General features: G+C 39.0%; 1 protein-coding gene across 3 annotated transcripts in view; it reads right to left on the reverse strand.

Moving 5' to 3' along the window:
* The window catches only part of LOC137973894 (tyrosine-protein kinase transmembrane receptor ROR2-like), a 75,827-nt gene that overhangs the window by 49,067 nt on the left and 6,639 nt on the right, over window positions 1–20,121 (reverse strand). For 2 of the 3 annotated variants that reach the window (XM_068820787.1, XM_068820788.1), the window contains exon 2: window positions 3,167–3,256. The exons of the other annotated variant lie outside the window; for it this stretch is intronic. The gene's annotated coding sequence lies outside the window, so the exon portion shown is untranslated. The remainder of the gene's footprint in view (window positions 1–3,166; window positions 3,257–20,121) is intronic. 3 annotated transcript variants of the gene reach the window in all.

The following is a 20,121-nucleotide window of genomic DNA, read 5'->3' on the forward strand; positions in this document are numbered from 1 at the left end:
AAACAGCTTGTCTTTGAGAAGCCAACATATCAAAGGGTATTTCAAGTTCGCAATGTTTGCGTGCCTGGAGCAGTCAGACGCCTCAGAGATATTTTTTTTTTGCGGTTCCAAGTCAACTAAGCACAGCACCTTCTGCCATCGAATGTGATCTTAGCTTGACCGCCTGCCATGATCTTCACTGTAAACATCTTTCCAGACCATTCAAGGAAACTACGGACACAAACAACTTTTTATTTCCATGCATGATAGTTCAGAAACAATATTTGTCACGAACTCGAACTAGAAATTATCATCCCATTTGATAAGACTGGAGAATTCAATTTGATATAATATCATTTGTATCAACCATGCAGTTTATTGCGCTCTCCTCCCTAAAAAGAACTTTGTCCCCGCCACTGTACCCCCTCTGCCGGATAACAGAAACACTTGAGACTTACTCTATTAAAACTTTGCCGCTTCCTGCTCTAGTATGACCGCAAATTGTCAGCCGGTGGCGCTACTTTTCCAGAGTGCTTTGTTTGTCTCTGGCTGTGTACTTAACTCTAATCCTTTGGAATGCCACTGTTTATCAGCAAGAGATAGCCTTTTATTGAAGCAACGATTGATACACAGTTGGCTAAGGTTAAAAAAATTCCAGGCATGACGTCAATTTACTTATATGGAACTCCTTGCTCTTCGTATTGACAGATAGGGAAGAAATCGACTCTCGTCGTGTTTCGTTTTGTTTTGTTTTGTTTCTTTGCGAACAAGAGTTTTAATTTCCCTTTTTCGTCACTGAAATTCGGCTTCAGTCACACATCAACAACAACCTCGTTCCCAGGGTTTTTCACCACTGAGAGTAGGACGGACAAAGGGACGGTGAAAAGCCCTGGGAACGAGATCTTCAACCTCTAACATTGCCTTTCTACTGTTCTGATTAGCTGACTAAATCTCGGTTATTAGGTCCTCGCGAATTGCTTCCAGGCTGAAAAATTTGTGACGGGAAGCGCAATTTCTAAGTATCCAAGCGTGAATAAATTTTAAAAATTCAGTTCGTTCGAGCCAATTAATCTCCAACATGCGCTTATAGAAAATTTGTCAATTAGAAAAGTGGCTCTCAATGGATTTCAACTCCAGAAGGGTGAGATCAAGTCTTTAAACTTTTTAAAGTTTTGTTCTCCATTTGTTCGTTTATTTAACACATAAAAGATAGTTTAGTACATGAAACTGTTTAAAATATCATACAAAAATTTGGTTTTATCAACGGAGTTGATAATGTAAATTGGCCACCGTACAGAGATTTTAAAAGCTGACGTTTCGAGCGTTAGCCCTTCGTTAGCCCTACGCCTACACGTAACCCATAATCCCTCGATTCGCTCTGACGAAGGGCTAACGCTCGAAACGTCAGCTTTTAGAATCTCTGTACGGTGGCCAATTTACATTATCAACTCCGTTGATAAAACCAAATTTTTGTATACTACTTCCCCACCGACGCAGCACCACAGTTTCTTTAGAAACTACCCCTTCATTCATTTGTTTAAAATATCGTCTGACCTTAAACTCAAATGATTACTTTGACAAATACAGCGCCATTAGAGAGATTTTACGCATATATAGCGTTTACGTGAAACGTGAAACGTGAAACGATGAGCTGCTGCTTGTCATAAAAGCATGAAAAATATGTTATTCTAATTCGTCTCTCTCTTTTGATAAGTTACTTGATATACCTGCTGCTGACACGCAAGAAATGAGCTCGTATCAAACGAGTTTCTTCCATTTTTGGCTTAAACGCAAATTGTAGTCCAATGTTTGCCGTTGACCGTAAAGATGATGCGTCAGAAGCGGAGATAGCCATGTGAGATTTGCTGGAAGCGCGGGGGACTTCCTGCTTTTCATTGGCGATAAAGTTGCACAGTATTTTAGTAACTTTCTTTCGAATCCCAATACGAAACGCGCTCTTCCAATAATTGTGCACTACTTCTTCGCCGAAGGTCTAAATACTTGGATACTCTCACCCAAACCATATTTACACTATAGTGAATGATGGAAAGTCTTAACTACCCTATATAAGCAAGTGCACAATACCAATCATTCCTATTGAAGAACTACTTTGAGTTGAAAAAGAACCGGAAAACGAAGACATAATTCACAAACTGAAAGGCTTGCGGTCCTTGCGTTTTTGAAATCATTCAAGTCATGCAATCTTTTCTTTTTCGATGTAAACGTTAAAAATTTAATGACGTTTTTTTTGCAAACAAAATGAAATCCATGCTCAACTAAACTTTAAATAGTATCTAAGTTTTTGGAAATTCAATAATGTTTCCACTAAGACCACGGAATAGAATCCAAGGCTATACAAACTTTAAGTCGAAGAATCTCTTTGTCAAGTTTTAGAAGACATTTTGATTGCACTGGGTTGGCGAAATTGACTTTATATCAACTTCTTCTACACAGCAAAACTCTGTAATCTTATAAAGAAAGATAAGAAATGAAAAAAATTGTTCTGAGGACATTGAAACATTGTCAAAACGGCGTTCACGGTGATCATTCCATCGACCACCCGAAGATGACTCAGCCGGCATTGGTTTAGTACTCAATGGCTTTGAGCGCGTTAAAAAATAGACGTGATCAAACCCTTGCAGTTGGGTATATTTTTTTGCTGGTCAAAACTTTAAGTGGGATAGCTCTTCAACATATATCATTGCGTGCTTGAAATAAACCGATTTGAATCCAAGAGGAAGATGTCAAATGACTGCCAAAAAGAACAATGCTTGGTAACTCAGGGCAACCTCTTTCCCAGGGTCCCTCGTCTTTCTTTAGGGAAGGAAAGGTTGCCGCTAGTAGGGGTGTGCCGAAAACTTACAAAAACTTGCGTGTTTTTTAAAGGATGTTTGCGAGCCATTGTTTTCTTCTAGTAATCTCGCATAACAGCAAAGCCTCAGACCGTGAATAAGTCCGAAGTAAACAATTAAAGTTTGGTCATTATGTTTGAGGTCTCAAGGATTTAAAGGACGAGTTTCAGAATTGAACAGTACAGTTTCAAGTAGTAAATGAAAACATCTCGATTCAGTCGATTGTCGATAGCTTGCCTTGACCAGACAGTCACACGAGAGTGTATTATCTGTAATGGTTTTGACTTTGCTGAGCGAATAAGCCTGTGATTCAATGCAACAGAAAAACTGCTAACCTGGGGTTTCTTGCCGCAGATGGCCTGGTGATCCTCCAGGAACGGTCAATCGACAACTGCAACTGGAGAACTAGAGGAGTCGAAGTTGTCCTATGGAATTAATATAAAATCCGGAAAAGTACTCAGGGGGCTCTTAGTATTTGCATCCCAATGGCCATTGACCTCAGAATACCTTATAAACATCTAATTGAGATCTTATCAACGGGAGACACCAATTTATAAGCACATACCAACCTTTCTCATCAACAAATTCACATCATGAATTGTAATATGATATATGACTTGTCATGTCACAACTTATCTTGATTAATTTAAACTGTCGAACGGTCACGTTGCTAAGGCCCGGCTACTGTCATGGAAATTCTGCCCTATTTTTAATAAGCTAAAACCACGCAACTACTTTGGCAAGGCTCTCTTCCTCAGGATGAATAAAAAGCGTGTGCTTTTTCATGATAAATGTATTTTTCGCTATTCCTTTCCTTTCAACGTACATCACGTCGATGAAAAAAATGATTATTTGTCCAGGAAAACACAAATGATAGCTAGAGTAGATAATGTACATTTAAATAGAGTGGTAGTGAAGCAATTCTCTAAATAATATACTTTAAAGCTAGCCTTTGCAAGAAGGCAATATCTATTCGATTCGATAAAATTCTCCTAAGCTACTGAAAACTCCCAGACGAACAAAGGTGAAAGAGGTAAACAACTAATCTCTTAACCAATACTCTTTTAATAGACATGAAAAACAAACGACTATTGTCACTAAAAATCGTTGTAATTGAAAGTGGAGACAAAAATAGATGATCATTACCGAAAGCGTTAATTGGCCTTCGCGGTCAATCATAGGAGTAATTTGCCGCCATTGAACTCTGCTTCCGATATCTTTGACTTATTGTTAACAACATCAAGTTGATAAAAAAAACACCTCATTATTTCGCTAGACTTCTTGCCACAAGTTCATTTCGTGTGCCCGGAGACAAAACAATTTAATTATTTTGATATATGAATGTTGGCGTTTTTTTCCTTCTTGAACCACAATTAATCATGAGTGCCAGGAAATGAAATTCGAAAAACCACACCTTCCAAGATGAAAGAATCCTTCGGCCACGAAAACGTAATTTGAAGTTCGTGTCATTGAAATCACGAAGCTATTATTCCATCATACAATATCCGCGAATTATATTATTTTTAATTGTGTTGAAGTCCTAAATGAGAGGGTAAATTTTTGCTCCTCGCCGACTTTTTTCAAATAGAGCAGCTTGTAATCTTACGCAAAGATGACAACGACGCTCAGATGTCGGGGACAGCACATGCAAATTGAACACTCCAAGTTGAAAGACTTTTTTAGAACAATAAGAGTTGTTGTTATTCAATGATATGGAAATAAAGGGCCATGTATTCCATGACTTGGTTCAATTTTCGTGCGGAGACACAAAAATGAACATTGTGTGTCTGTAAATTAAGGCTGGGAAAACTTACGTCCTCCACATTTCACGTGGTTTTACAACAGTGGACGGCAAAGATATATAACAAAATATAAAAAAACGCACGCGCAGGGCGTTCTCAAGCTTTGGTTTTGCGCAACGCCACGAAAACTTAAACAACTGAAAAAGAATCGTGCTGCATGCTCAGGCGGCTTTCATGTTAATGCAGTTCTCTCCCATCTTCTGCACAACAACAACGCGAAATAACCTAATTTTGAAGCCAATGTCAGAGAATCGTTCATTCTCTCTATTCGCTACAACGATATTCCTGCCAACCAGTTGCAGCGTAGTTCGCCGACATCGTAAAACTCAAACAGGATGGAACAATCGTACAGTAGTCTCGATAGTGCAAATGTTTATTTTCAAGAAAACCTTTCGTTCGCGTTAACGATTCGGTAGCGAAGGAAGGCTGCTAGTCAGCACTGCTACTCGTTGTTTCTGCAATGAACCGCAAAGCCCTTGCAGTTCATTGCAGAAAAGAGCAGAGCAGTCTATTTAAAAGTTGTTCTATAGAGCATATAGGTGGGCATGGACAGAGACGAGGGGTCATGTTGCAGGCTGCGACAAAAATCTTGTGTAGTGCACACTGAGACGATGTGTAGCAGGGAAGTGTAGCGGCGACATGTAGGAGGGACAAAATCACAACATGTGCACAAACATGAAAATGTCGCGGGTATATGTCCCAGGGATATGTTGCAGCAACATGTCCCCTGAGTCGTGTGAAATGCTACGTTTATAATTGCGCAACATCAATTTTGGGGTGATTTTGTCCCCTCGGCGTGTCCGATGAAACTTAATGGAAAACGTCGCGGGGACAAAATCACCCCAAAAAGTATCAGTTCACATGAGGGGACATTTCGCTGCAACATATCCCTGGGACATATACCCGCAACATTTTCATGCGTTTGCAAATGTTGTGATTCTGTCCCTGCTACGTGACTTGTCCCGCGCCACACGACCCTAATGCATGTCGCCTCAGTTTGCACTGCACACCTTTTTGCCGCTGCAGCGTGTCCCTGCAACATGACTCCTCCTGTCTGCCCACCTTAAAATGAAACTTTCAAACACGTCAAAATGGCATGCCTCCAAAAAAAAGGAATTAAATCACTATTTTGCTCTACATTCTCCCACGAATTTATAATTTTGCACCCCACCGTCAACTTTTCTTCCCTTACAGATCCAGTTAGTGAAAAAATGAAGAAAAGCAGGTCATTGTCCTGGCGACACAATGGTATTCCCACTTTTTTTTCGACTCATTTGTCTAATTTGCGAATGATAACGCGATCAAACTTGCTATGATTTCTTTAGCCCGTTTTCACGTTTAAGTTTCATCTTTTAACACGTTTACTTTACCTTTGATGCGCTCTGGATGATGTCGTGATATCTGCGACAAAAGTTGCACGAGAGGTGTTCAGGCTGGTTTTCACGAAGAATAAGCACAAGCTAACACACGCATGCGCATTAGCTTGCTGTCAATTAATGTCTTTGTGCTAAGAATAGACACAAATGATTAAAAAACGCTTTCCGTGTGTTCTTGCGTCCTCAGTTGTAACACAGTTTATTTAACTATGATTAGAACAAGCCTCTACATTTCACAACGATAGAAAAATCTCATTGATGATCTTGCCAGATTCGCTGAGGAAAGTAGAATCGACTCTGAGTTATACTTCTCACAACGATTGCGACAAAAAAACTGTGTTGCAACACAAATGCGAGAGACTTTGCCTCGCCTAACCTTAGCTATTTACCGTTATACGAAAGAACATTCTCTCACACTTACTGCAGGAACAAGTTTGATTTCAAACTGAGAAAAATAGTTGACGAAGTAGAACACCCCGATTGAGTGATTTTGAGCATGATCCTTTAATCCTTTAATCTTCGTAAGGGTGTCAATCTCGTTTATGTAAACGTTAAAAGCAAATTAGTTAAACCTAAAAATATTTAGGCAAGGGGCTGACATTTACCTTTTTCTCGTGCGTGCTTGAGGGTTGTCGACAAAAATATCGATTTGTTCGAACAAGATGGCGATGTGGCCCAGCGGTTAGAGTGCTCAATTTGCACGCAGGTGCCTGCCTCATTTGCTTTGCTGTCTTCGTTGGTTGACATCGTTGGTTAGTTAGTGCTATATTAGGGAACTTAAGAAACGACAACGGGGACGGCAACGAGAACATCACAAATTGCATCTTTAGTTGGCAAGAGCAATAGCCCTGGATTTTTCAGGTGTTTCATATGAGACAGCAGAGACAGTAGAGAATTCCTTAACTCGACGAGAAAGAAAAAAAATCTGCGGAAATCGTATTAAGTATTTATTGAGTGTGCGCAAGCCGTTGCTTGGTGACAGTTTCAAACCGAGGCCAAATCTCGATCGCACTCCTGGACGTCGTCATATTGATTTTCGTACTGAAGCTCAATTTTGACCTCCCCCTTGTCAAAAATATGATGCGCGCGCTGCCTAAACCGGTTTGACCAGAGTGACTAGTCCAGACATTTGGGCAACTGTGAATTAAATGACTTGACAGAGACGGTGCGAGAATCACTTCTATCTTTCTTATACAGCCCGCACTTCAAATACATATTTCTTTCAAAAAAAAAAAAAAAATGCCAGAAATAACATCTGGTTTTCGAAAGCAAATTGTCCTTGCAAGGGTCAATGGAAGGCCATTAATAACGCTAAAGAGAATATTTGTGAAGTTGAGGTTTTAAAACTTTGCAAAAACCGTGGACGATAAGTCTTGCAAAGCGTTGGATCAGAGAAGACCGTGATCAGTCAGAATATTTCTGTTAATGGTTAGTCCTACTGATAAGCCTGCCGGATGAAACCAGTGAGTTCCTTCCAGGGGGATTCTTTTTTTTGCAGCTTTTTGATCCCTAAATTTGTTTATGTTCCTTTGTTCCCTAGTTCAAATTAGCCATGTTCTCCAAAACCCCTGGGAGGGACTCACCAGTAGAGCGTTTTCGAATTCTCACGGCTGGACTGGAGGGTAATGCGGGCAACTCTTTTCACACACAAATTAATTTGCCCGCATTAGCCTCCATTTCATGCTAGATCCAGTCCAGCCGTGAGAATTCGAAAAGTGGTCTATTCGGAGAGTGACCAATTTCATTCTCAACTTTCTCAAATCCCATAATACACCTTGTTTAACCCCCAAATTTTACATTGGCATTGTTTTCAATTTCTCTTGGGACATCCTCATGTCCCTTTTTCACGACACACGGTTAATTTTTTGGACGTTTCACGCCACACGCTTAACCCCATTGGGACCCTCGTTATAGAGTCACATAAACAGCAATATGATTGGTTGACGTGTGTACCACTTTTTCGGCTAGTAGGTTTCTTCTAACTTTACCTTTCTCTGTGCGTCAAATAATCAACATAGAGAACACGTTGGCTCTTCATTGGGGAATCTTAACAGCGACGAAGTCAGGCAGCTAAAATGAGAGGATTTCACTTGTCCTTGCTTTGACGCTGCTAAAGTTTGAAACTTTTTTTTTTCGTTTTCAACAAACAATTCCTTCTTTTTCTGCATTTGTTTTTCTTTAGTCTACGCCAGAAACACATTACCTTGAAGCGTGCAAATTGCGACTCTTTTCTTTGGAACAAAGCTGGGATTGATTTTAGAACACCAATTTCATGCCCAAATATGGACAAAAATCAGATCGATACTGCACGCGCCAAATAAGGAAATTTTTAAACTAAAAACTCACTCCTGCTCTGAACAAGGGTTAAACGCTTCGAGGTCATGAGTTTCTGCCCACGCTTAATACAATCAGAGCAGTGGTGATGGAAATTTAGGGGTCGAAATTTAGAGTTGAGCGCTCGAGACACGGCCGGTCACAAACACATATCAAAAGCTCTTTTCACATAGGTAGGCTAGACGATCCGCAAATTGTTCTGTACAATTACATTAGATTCTATTAATCACACTATATTACCTCATGTTGACTCGACATAACCATACATTCTTATGTTTTAATAAGAATGTCTAATTTAGGAGCTGAGGCTGAACGGTTTTATATACTTTTGTGATGTGAGGCTGAAAATGTTCTTAAATTTACATTAGACTTTGTTTTCACCTGATGACATTGATGGTGTTGAAGTTATTTTGGAACCATTACAACTGCGCATTATTACAAGGTCTTACAAACTGAGATGTGCACCATGGAATAGGAAAACCATTGTTATGTCATACAAAATATGCCCTTAAGTACTTGACTTCATTTGCATTTATTTACCTTCATTTTATGCTTTCATTTAAGAGACATTTAAAATATGAATGAGCAAAATAAAACCTTTCTTAATTAATCGACTTTCAGCCTGAGGAATGTTCTTAATTCGTTCTTAAAATTTCGGTAAATCTCAGCCTCAACGTTCTTATAAAAAAGGTTCTTATAAAAAAAAAAAAAAAACGGTGTATTAAAAGGCTTGATATCATACGAGTTGACAGGGCTAAATTTAGTTTAAGCAAAGACGACGGCTACGTCAACGCCAACTCTAACGCCACAAACCAAGAATGTTATTGGTTAAAAAAAAGAAAAAAATTGTGCTGCACGTGGGGCATGCATTTCTATGCAAAACAACAACGTGACATCACCAAATTTTAGGTCGTGTTCTATTAGGATCAACCGTTTCAACCGCAACCGGTTTAGTTTGAAGCGGTTGAGGTTTCCCAATAGAACACTTTTTCAACCGTTTTCGGTTGAAACGCGGTAACTCCTGGGAATAGTCATTACCAGAATTCCCTGCGTTGACAAGTTGAGGGTGAGCAACACCGTGACGGCAGGAGCCCGCGGCCGACTTTAAAAAATGGCCCGTGTAAACGACAGCGGTCGCTGCCAATGCTTTTTCAACCGTTTCAACCTAGTTTGATGGCGGTTGAAAAAGTTGATCAACCAAACCAACCGAAAACGGTCTTTTCCGAATAGAACACTAAAAAACCCAACCAACCCAACCAACTAAAAACGGTTGATCCCAATAGAGCACGACCTTAGGCGTTGACGACAACGTGAGAATAGAACAATGAACCATTCATTTTCCATCTTTATTTTAACACTGTTCGTACCCATCCAGTTACAGGATAGTTCGCCCTAATTGAACACTGACGTGAACAAGCCGAAATAATCGCCAAATGATCAGTACTTTCGATAGCCCTAATTTAAGATCTACGACGCGACGGCAACGAAAACGTTGCAAATTTTGCATATTTGCACGCTCTGCACGTGCATTTTTAGTTTTCGTACATTTCTTTCACGTTTTCGGCAAATCTGCGACGTGAAATGACCAATTCTCAAGTTTTACGGAGAACGTGAACAAAAGGCAGCGAATTTGAATTTTCTGTCGTATATTCAATACCGCACCTGTTAATTCAGTTCCTGGAAAGTTACACTAGTTTTTAGAAGTTAGACAAGCCGACATTATGACGAAAAAGATTAATAAACCTGAACTTGCAATTTTACAAGACGTTTTCGTTACTTTCGCGTTGCAGATCTTAAACTCCCTAATTTTATCTATTAACGCGTTTGATATACAGTATACCAAATTTCGTGATATACTCACCAACCGACGAAGCACTAGTTTGTTCCGAAACGAAAGCCCTCAGCATAACACAATATGAATTGTCGTGCATTCGTGAAAATTACACTACATTAACAAGTAAACCACCCAAATCCACTTAAGAAGTACGTCAAACACTCAAGAGGCTAGGGTTTCTGTAGGGTGCTCCCCTAACAACTCGTGCCGATATTTCTTGTACTCTTTAAATTTACTTTGCACATGAAGACGTTGCGTGGTTCAGTGGTTCGGGACGCGCGCGTGCTGGTTTAAATCGCGCCCTGGTCATGAAATGAAGTCTTTTCCGTAGCCTCTCCGCATTTATTCAGCTAGGGTTATTAATTAATCATGCCCTGTTAAGTTTGTTTATTTCCTTTTTATTATCAATGTGTGGTGCCTGTGAAGCATAGTTTGATAGCTACGTGCATTTTAACTATGAGCAAAAACGCCATGTAATGTAATGTAATGTAAATCTTTATTTAGACACGGAGAATCATCAGTCATTTGGGAAGCAAAGATTCGTAACAAACGCTATTCAGTCGCACTACAACATCAAGCAGTCTGATAGGGTTGATTGATTAGGGCCTTAACTCAAGTTTTTGTCAAAGATGCTTTGTCACGAAATTCGCGCGTAACAGCAAAAGCCCACTGTCTCCAAAAATTCTCGTTTTTGAACTCCTTATCGACTTACAGAACAGCTCCGGAAACACGTTTTTAAAATAACATTTAAGTGCCGATATGCTCCAATCCCTCTAACGCAAAATTAGCATTCTAACATTAAAAACAAGTTGTCTTTAATTTTTGTTTTTAATCGGTGTTTCCCACGCTGCGGTTTGTTCTGCGGTTATGTTACAAATAAACAATAACAAAAGGAAGAACGTCGATAAAAATCTTAATATTTTAAATTCCCGCCCAACAATTGTTCTCGTCTAGTGGCTAACGTTCAGTTTGCATTTTTCTATAAATTTAGCATAGTCATCGAACATTTCATTTTTACCCCCCAGTATAGACTAATTACCAATAGATTCATTTGATTTCTCAAAACATCTGACAAGGTTATATTTACAGAGCAGCTTAAAAAGCAAGCCGCTTACATGATTAAGTGGAATTCTATACACCATAAATTTCCGTTGAGAGTGTTCTTGACATTGCAATAAGTGTTTTCGACCTCCGTAAGTTAACGATGCTTTAAATGAAGCAAAACTAATTACTGCCAATCTATATTTGTCTTTTGCTTTGCGTATAGCTTAAAGATTCCTTTTTAATGTTTAATTTTTCAATTTTTGTTTCATCTTAGTTTTTTTCCCTTCAATACAAAAAAGTAATTATATAAACGCACCTAAATTTAATTCCTGGAGGTATGTAAACACCGAAGTCTTTTCAAAGGAGAAAAGCATTTAAATAAACGTAATGGTCTTAGGAGGGGAGCAGAAACACTTGATATTTACAAAGTGTGGCCGAGGTCAACTAAGACACAACAAAAGGAGCAACAAAGAAGCATTCATTCGATAATCTGAGAGGGGACTTAAACTTGAACGAAAGTGACACTTTAAGTTGAAACCGAAAACTACACCCTCAATTCGCTTTTTTAAAGACTACATTCAACCTTGCGCTCAACATTGTCTTCAATCTGCTTATCTGTATCTATTAAATTCTCAACCTCGGATAATGCATTTCTCGTGCTCTGATTGGTTCACTCAATCTCGGTTATCAGCTCATATACCTTAGTTTGACCTTATATGGTAAATGTTTGCGCTTTGCGTTGCTAAACTAAAAATTTGTTCTCGCGGGAAAGCGAAATTTCTCTCGGTATAAAGCAAAAAAAAAAAACGTTTTTGTGGAGAGTTTGGATCAATTCCGAAGCTTAGATGTACGTGAAAAGGCCTAAGAAACGTTTTTGTCATGAGCCTGCGTCTGTCTGACCACCAGGTATTACACAACACCGCATCTTCATCACGTTTTTTCGATTTTGCTAGGATTTTCTCCCTGTTTTCGCTCGTATTTTGAACTTCCAAACTTTTGGAGTTTAAGGAATTTAATAAAACAATTATTCCATTCGCGCTTGTTGGATACGAGACTGGTTAAATAATTGTTAAATAATACAACAATTGATTTCAGCTTCATTCAAAGTGGCTATGTCCCAATGATTTTAGGTAACTTGTTTCAAGTTTAAGTTATTCCGAAAGCCCTATGAGCTTTGCATGAGTTATCTTTCAGTTAAGTAGATGCATTGAAGAGTGATAACTTAAGAGAATAACAATATCCCTAAAAAAGATCGCTCTGGAAAACTAGTGATTCAGTTTAGAAATAGAGATAAGCTTTGTGACTGAAGGTAGTGTGGACACGACATTTTGGAGCTTTAGGATAATCAAAAGCTCTCCTTAAAATAACGATGGTCTAAGAGTTTCAATTCTTGAGATCTGGCAACTATTCAGTTCCGCTGGCGGCTTTGGAAATGGGTGGAACTTGAACTCAATTAACAGTTCGGGAGCAGTTGAACTGTTAATTAAATTCAAGTTCCACGAGCAAATGATGTTGCAGATTACTTTTTACGATGAAAATTTCTTTTCGTTAAGAATTGTCTCTTTCAATTGTAATGTAGTGGATTTTACTGGTAAAGCCATTCTCTGTTACTATTTTTAAGTTAGATTGCACTGACTCAGACCAATTATAAAGTCCTGAAATGGTCATCGCAGTTATTCACCCACTGTCATCTACTCGCATACACACAAGACGAGATATGATACAAACTCAAGACTAATTATAACCTACTACTGCTAGTTTGTTTCAACTCACAGCTCTGTTGACCAGAACGCTGTATTTTGTAGCTGAAAAACTCTTGTTAGGCAGTTAGCAGCACTACATGAGCAGCAGAAGCGACATGAATGAAAGCCTCGGCAGTAAAATACAGGGTCACGGAACGGGATTTGAACTGATGACTTCCGTATTATCCGTGCATGCCGAGCTCTACCAATTGAGCTATCAAGCATAGGTAAAGTCTGCATACGAGCCAAGTGGCCCATCAGACCGGAGCTTATCCCGGTTTCCATGGTATGAAGCGACTAGGAGTATTTCTACTCCCCCCTGGATGGGATGCCAGTCCATCGTAGGGTTACCCCCAGCATTTCGCCGGTACCAATTTATACACCTGGGTGGAGAGAGGCACCGTGAGAGTAAAGTGTCTTGCCCAAGAACACAACACAACGTACCCGGCCAGGACCCGAGCCCGGACCATTCGCTCCGGAGTCGACCACACTAACCATAAAGCCACCGCGCCTCCCTATCAAGCTAACTGGGATCAAACTGGTCAACTTTGTGAGTTTATGATAAACCCATAGAGGATGGACACATCTGAAGTACAGAATATATGTAGGTCATATTTGAACAACAGAGAGAATGTCAACGACTTCACTCCCAAGATCTGAATTTTAATTCTGCATGCTTACTGACTGCCATACATTACTTTTTATGCCAGACAGCTTGTGAAATTCAGGCTTGAGCGAGCTGTGTATTATCGAGTCCTGATGTTTCCCTCGACTTCGTCTCGGAAAACATCGATCAGGACTCTCGGGAAAACAAAACTAACTGTTTCCCTCGGGACTATACATTAGGTAACATTAAGTGTATCATAAAAATACCTTGCAACAGCCAAAAACGTGGCGAGAACAGTTGCAAAAACCGTTGTGGAAAGTAGAGTTCTACTTTCCCCAACGGTTGCAAGGAATTTCAAGTTTTCGGCATTGAGAAGTGTAACATCTGTCCTGCAACTTCATTCACAACGGTTTGCGGCACCAGCCAATGAAAATGTTCCTTTCATCTCATGTGATCATCGGAAGGAGACAAGTTGCATGAAACGTTGCTTAGTGTAACACCCGTGAAACAACTTGTTTCGTAATGTGGGAACGTAAAGTAAAGTAAAGTAAAGTAAAGTAGACCTTATTTAACGTCGATAACTCGTAACAGTAACTTTTAATCACTGACAAACCTGAGGTCGACGGTGCGCTCATTTTACTCCCCCCTCTCCATCAGTGCTCCGTTTTACGGGTATTTAAAGCTACTAGTTACACGGAAAGGAAAGGAGTCGAAACAAGGATGCGAGATCCGGGAATCGAACTCAGGACCTCTTGCACCAACGTTTGTAGAAATGGCGTTGCCGGACAAGTTGCACGAAAAACTGCATAGGATAACACTAGTTACAGCGCCTTTAGCTTAAAAAGAAATCTTTCGTAACCTATGATATGTGTTGATTTGATTTGATTTGATTTCTTTAAATACACTAAATACACTTAACATTTAAATAAAGTTCATCATCATCATCATCATCATCATTATTATTATTATAATTATTATTATTATTATTATTATTATTATTATTATTACTATTATTATTGAGCAAGTTATTAGGCGAACACCAAAATGCAGACGGCTGAAAAATTTAAAGATTTCAAACAATCAGGCGACGGAGGTCTAAGCATAACCCAGTCCAAAATAATGAAACTGAAAAGGAATCGCTTCAAAGAGAAAATTGCCTACTCTAATACGAAAGCGCGGTCCATTATAAGTAACAAGTCAAAAACATTTTCACTGAGACATATTGAAGGAGTTTTATTTGTATTGGTAGAAGCATCGTTAAAACTCGTAACTTTCCCAGTAGCTAACATTTATAAAATTTCTCATATATCAAATGAAGTTCGAACTGTCAAGGTCAAATTTTTGGAAATGTTTTGCTGACAAAGTGTTCAACGTTGAAAAAGTTGACCAAGGTTTAATTTCAAAACACAGTCCCTTAGATTTAAATCCTGCCTTCACCGATAACTGGATTTCAGTAATGGAAATCAGTATTCCAAATTCAACTTCATGCAATACGCCCTCAAACAGCTGGTGATTTTGTAAAGAACCAGCTGTAAACAACAACCAAGTTTCTTAATAACCCACGAGTTTTCCTGGTTCTTGCTACTGGGTCTTCTTTGTGCTGTTGTGTTTGCTCAAAATGTTACTTTCCTTACACTCCCCCATCGAGAGTAACGTTGTTGGCGTTTTAGTCTTCAGTTGTGCGGGGAAAGATTTGAAATCCGCAGAAAATAATCCTCGCTGATCGACTAAACTACGATAATCATTGTAACAATGAATATGTCACGGCCAAGATTTCATATTTATCCACTATCATCTACTCGCGTACACGCAAGACGAGATATGATACAAACTCAAGACCGACCTACTGCCACTTTGTTTTAACTAACAGGTCAGTTGATAAGAGTGCTGTATTTTGCAGCTGAAAAACCCTTTTAGGGAGGTATAATAAAGAATATACAAGTTTGAAATATGCAGTGCAATAGTGCGATCACGCGGTACGGTATCTCGTCCAAGCCTCGATATTTTTAGAGTTCTTCGCAACAGCGATAATCCTTGTAACACTGATTAATAATACAACATCCGTTGTTCAATTTATAAGCATTTAATTCCGCATAGAATCGTTAGTATACTAGCTATTAGTCTATTAGACCCCACGGGAAAAAAATTGTCACCCAAGAGACTATTGGCACGATCGCACGTCGACATGAATGAAATAAAGTGAACTATTTAAGACCCTCTTCGTAGCAAGAGAAAATTTAAATCTGCGGATGAAAATTCAGTCCCGCAATTAAGTGTTTTATTTGCGGCACACCAAGGTACTGTTGCATGATCGATCTTTTTACTGAGTATCAAAGTCATTTGAACTTCTCAATAAATTATGTGTGACACAAAAATTTAACGAGAAGCTACTTTAAAACTCTTAATTATTGCGCTTTCGAAGAAAGTTCTGACACTTGCACCTGTCGGCATGAATCCTTCATTCACGCAATAGGACCTCAGTTAAGCAGTACTTTCTTGGATATAGTGCCGTTTATAATGCTGTGCGAGGTGGTTCTAATGTTTTAGTCAGTGGATAAAATCCATCTTAAAGTGTGGCATTTCAGTCAATGAAACTGAACAATAGTTTCCTTTGGTGTTGTTCATTATGCTGTACAATGCGATGCTAACTTTGGAGAGTTCGCGTGGATAAAATCCTAAAGTGTGACCATTGAAATCATGAAAGCCTCCGAGCTGTACTTTCCTGTAGGACTGTTTATTGGACTACATAAGGTGGTTCTAACTATTGAGTCTCGCTAGGAGAAGTCTCTATCAAAATAAAACGGGTCATATACAATGTGATCCTAACTTTTGAGTCCGTGGATTAAATTCTAAGGCTATACTCTTGCTATATAACTGACACTAGACAGGAGTGTCGAAACGTTAGAGTAGCACTACTTCACCCTACTCCATTGTAGCACTGATCACACTATTTCTAAAACTTCATGATCAATTGAGAAGTTCTTGAACTAACTTTTCAGCGTTCAAAGAAGTTGCATCCAGCCTTTGAGCCAACGAATCCACGATTCAAATCTCAGAAATGTTTCAGGTTGGTGCCGTTTATCATGCTAAAGAAATTGGGATTTTACCCACATCAAAACACAACTCCTGGGAGTTGAAAAGCTCGTAAGAAGCCCCGAAACGTAGGAATGGAGAGATATAAATTTCAAGGCACATACATACACTGGAATGTAAAACTTGCAGCTGATTGAGGTCCAAGGTAGACGATTAGGTTAACAAATAAGTTGAGACTGCTTTGCAAGCCGACAAAAAGGATCCTGACTTTTAAAATCGAAAATTCTTAAATTGGAAAGTTTACATATTTAAATGTTGAAGACTACAGTGCTTTTTTAACACGTTCATATACTATAAAATTAAATGAAAAATGAATTGGCGCGGCCGTGTATGGTAAACCTACCTCTCTTACAGTTCATCTATAGACGGTGTCAAAAAAGGAGGCTTGCCTGCATGAATGGCTAGGATGTTAGGTGGGTTGTTAAAAATTAGTTCTGAAATTAGAACAGAAATAATCTCAGGTCCTCATGTAATCATTCGATATGATGCTGCTGTTACATAATGAAAAGCATTCGCCAAACAGTGTATTGTACTTGAATGACATGTGATCACCAAATTTGGACACGTGGATTGAAGTGATCCGAAAAGGCTTCAGTGGAACGAAACTCTACGACGAGTGAATGTGCCTTCCCGTATAGCCGTTTCAAAGTTCATTGGTGTAATATCAGACTGATTTCATAGCGGAATCAGCAAAAAAGAGCGTAGGCTGGTTGTTTGTGGATTTTCTTAGAGTTCATAGGTTATAGGTGGTCTGCAAGTAATCTCTTATGACGTAGATAACAAAGACAGAGACAAGTGCTGGTGTGTGAACAAAAGAAGCCGATGAGAGATCTCTTGTTTTGGTCCACCAACATGCTGGCTTTGACGTAACGGAAAAACCACTCATAGAGTCAATATAAGAATCGATTGCTGTCAGAGAGATAATCGCAATGAAAGGGGCAACTTACGCAATTAGAGAGTTGCTCATTTCACTTCGATGAACTCTCTCGAAGCAATCATCTCAACTCCGCGGTTCAAATATACGATATTTCACGTGTATTCCCTACTACGAATTCAATTTGTTCGGGATATAAATGAACTCGCATTTGTACAGTTCCGAAAAAGTTTGAAAGCGCAGGTGGTAGAGCAATGCGAAGGTTAATCGCGTTCTGTCATTAGTCCAAATCCCTTTCAAACCCCGGTCTTCTTCAGGTTTTTTTTTTCGCCCTTACAAGTTGCTCGTTTCACTGCGATGATCTTCAAACAGCACATAATCTCAACTTCGCAGATCAGTTTTACGATAAGTTATATGTGTTCTGGTGACCGAATATAAGTATCATGAATACTGATTTTTTTTCCACCCAACTGGAACTTTATCTGCGAAACTGATGATGATGATTAAATCATGATCACCATTATGAGTTCAAAGGGACGATTCTTTCATCCAGCTCCTTTCTCTGTACCCTAAATTCAACTTCATTTAAGTTTAGGACGCTGCAGTCACCAGGAAGTAGGGTGTTGGAGAGTAAGAGGAGTGTCTTCCGTAGGTGGTGTTTCGTTTCTTTTGTCTGCATAAGTATAACCCATTGTGTACCGAGCCCTGTTCGTTATTTCGTATAAAAAATCAATCAATTTTAAATCAAGACTTGTAATAGAAGAATGGAGTCCCGGACCTTTGACTACTGTCTCTGCCTTCCCCCGGCCATGACTTTTTTTCCGCCCGGGTCTGGTCGCACCAAGCTGTGAAGGCTAAACAATGGGGAACAAAAAGAGCCTATAAGCTTTGTTGGATTTTCTATAGAAGGGATTTGCACTCTTTCTTAAAAGTATACTAAGTTTCCATGTTGCACAATCGCGGCTATTTTGGAGTAGGAAAAAAGAGAATCTAGCATTAACTCAGCGTCAGTGTTCCTTCACAAGAATTGAAAATTAAACCATCGTCATCTGCGTCTCAAAAATGTTCTTTGATGCAGAAACTTGCCAAGATCAGTATATAACAATATTTTGTCAAAAATTGAAGTGTCAGCTCTCTTAACTAACACTATCATACAAACTTGTAACTGATATTTCAGTTCGTTTAAGTATAAAATGTTTCTGTTGTATATACGACCTACCGGAATGGATTCAACAAAACATTCAATATTGTATTCCCAGCAATGATATGGTATCTTTAAACAGAACGAACACGTAATCTTTCCTAAATTTAAACCTGTTGGGCCAAATTAGTGCAATATATTTTCGGCTTAAACGACCCGGAAAGAAATACTGTTTGTTATGGTGTTTTTTTGGTGTAATATTTTATAAGCCGTGGTTTCAGTAGTTGGGCAACCTATGAAATCATGATTATATTTTTAGTAATACGTCAATTTTAAAACCGTTAAAATATTTAAAATTAAACTCGATTGAATAAATTTCTGTAGCATGCTCTTGTTAGTCTTTCTAAATTTATATTCGTCTGAATAATGCAGACATAGTTTACCAGAAAATTTTCTAATATTATTGATAGCTATTTATAGTAAAGTTCCCTTTTTACAATACGATTGAGTGTAATATGATTGGTCAAAATCACCGTCTTATAGCAGTCCAACTCGGATGCCAGAGCCTTGAGCGTACCGGTACGCATTTGGCTTGGTTTGCGCTGGCACGATCTCACTCAGAATAGCCCAACTGAGTTGGCGGCATTGAAGAGAAAATAAGAGGTAGTTTGTAAGGTGAACTCGGCAGAAAACTACGCTTTTTATCATACAATAGAAGAGATACCTAAAAATGGAAAAAGTTTAGTCAGGAGATGTCATACGTTGCATGGAAAAAGGTTTGCCTCTGACTCTCGATATTTGTCAACAGACGTTTCGGCTAATTCTTAAGCCTTCATCAGTGATATGAAAGCGAAGTTCGTTATCGTACGCTATTTAAAGTAAAGTAGTGCGAAGCTTGCGTGCGTGACCATGCAATTCATGCTCGCGCGATGCCTTTGTAGGCCTCTGGAAGTACGGATATGATCGTTCCCAGCATTCGGGTCCAAAGTAGAGTGCCAGGCTTTGAGGAAAAGCGCGCGAAAAGCGCACGCAAGCTTCGCGTTACGTTACTTTAAATAGCGTATGATAACGAATTTCGCTTTCGTTTGACTGATGAAGGCTTAAGAATTAGCCGAAACGTATCTTGAAAAATATCAAGAGTAAGAGGCACCCTTAGAAGAGCTACCTGTTAACAAACAATATCTTGTACTCAAATGTAAAAATTCCCGAAACAAAAAAACCCTTTGATCGGACAGCTGACGAGCTGGATGGCGCATTTGTGACGTCAAATCTTTGCACTAAGTAAGATAAGATAAGATTCCCAGTTTTGAGAGCTCGATGCGACATTTCTTTGCGTGCCTTATAAAAGCACGATAACATCTTCTAACGAAAGTCCACTGATATTTACCGATAAAATCATTTTGACATAAAGAGTATGACTCTCTGCATTTTTCAGATTAAAGA

This window comes from Montipora foliosa, chromosome 10 (genome assembly GCF_036669935.1).
Source record: "Montipora foliosa isolate CH-2021 chromosome 10, ASM3666993v2, whole genome shotgun sequence".
Taxonomy (NCBI): Eukaryota; Metazoa; Cnidaria; class Anthozoa; order Scleractinia; family Acroporidae; genus Montipora; species Montipora foliosa.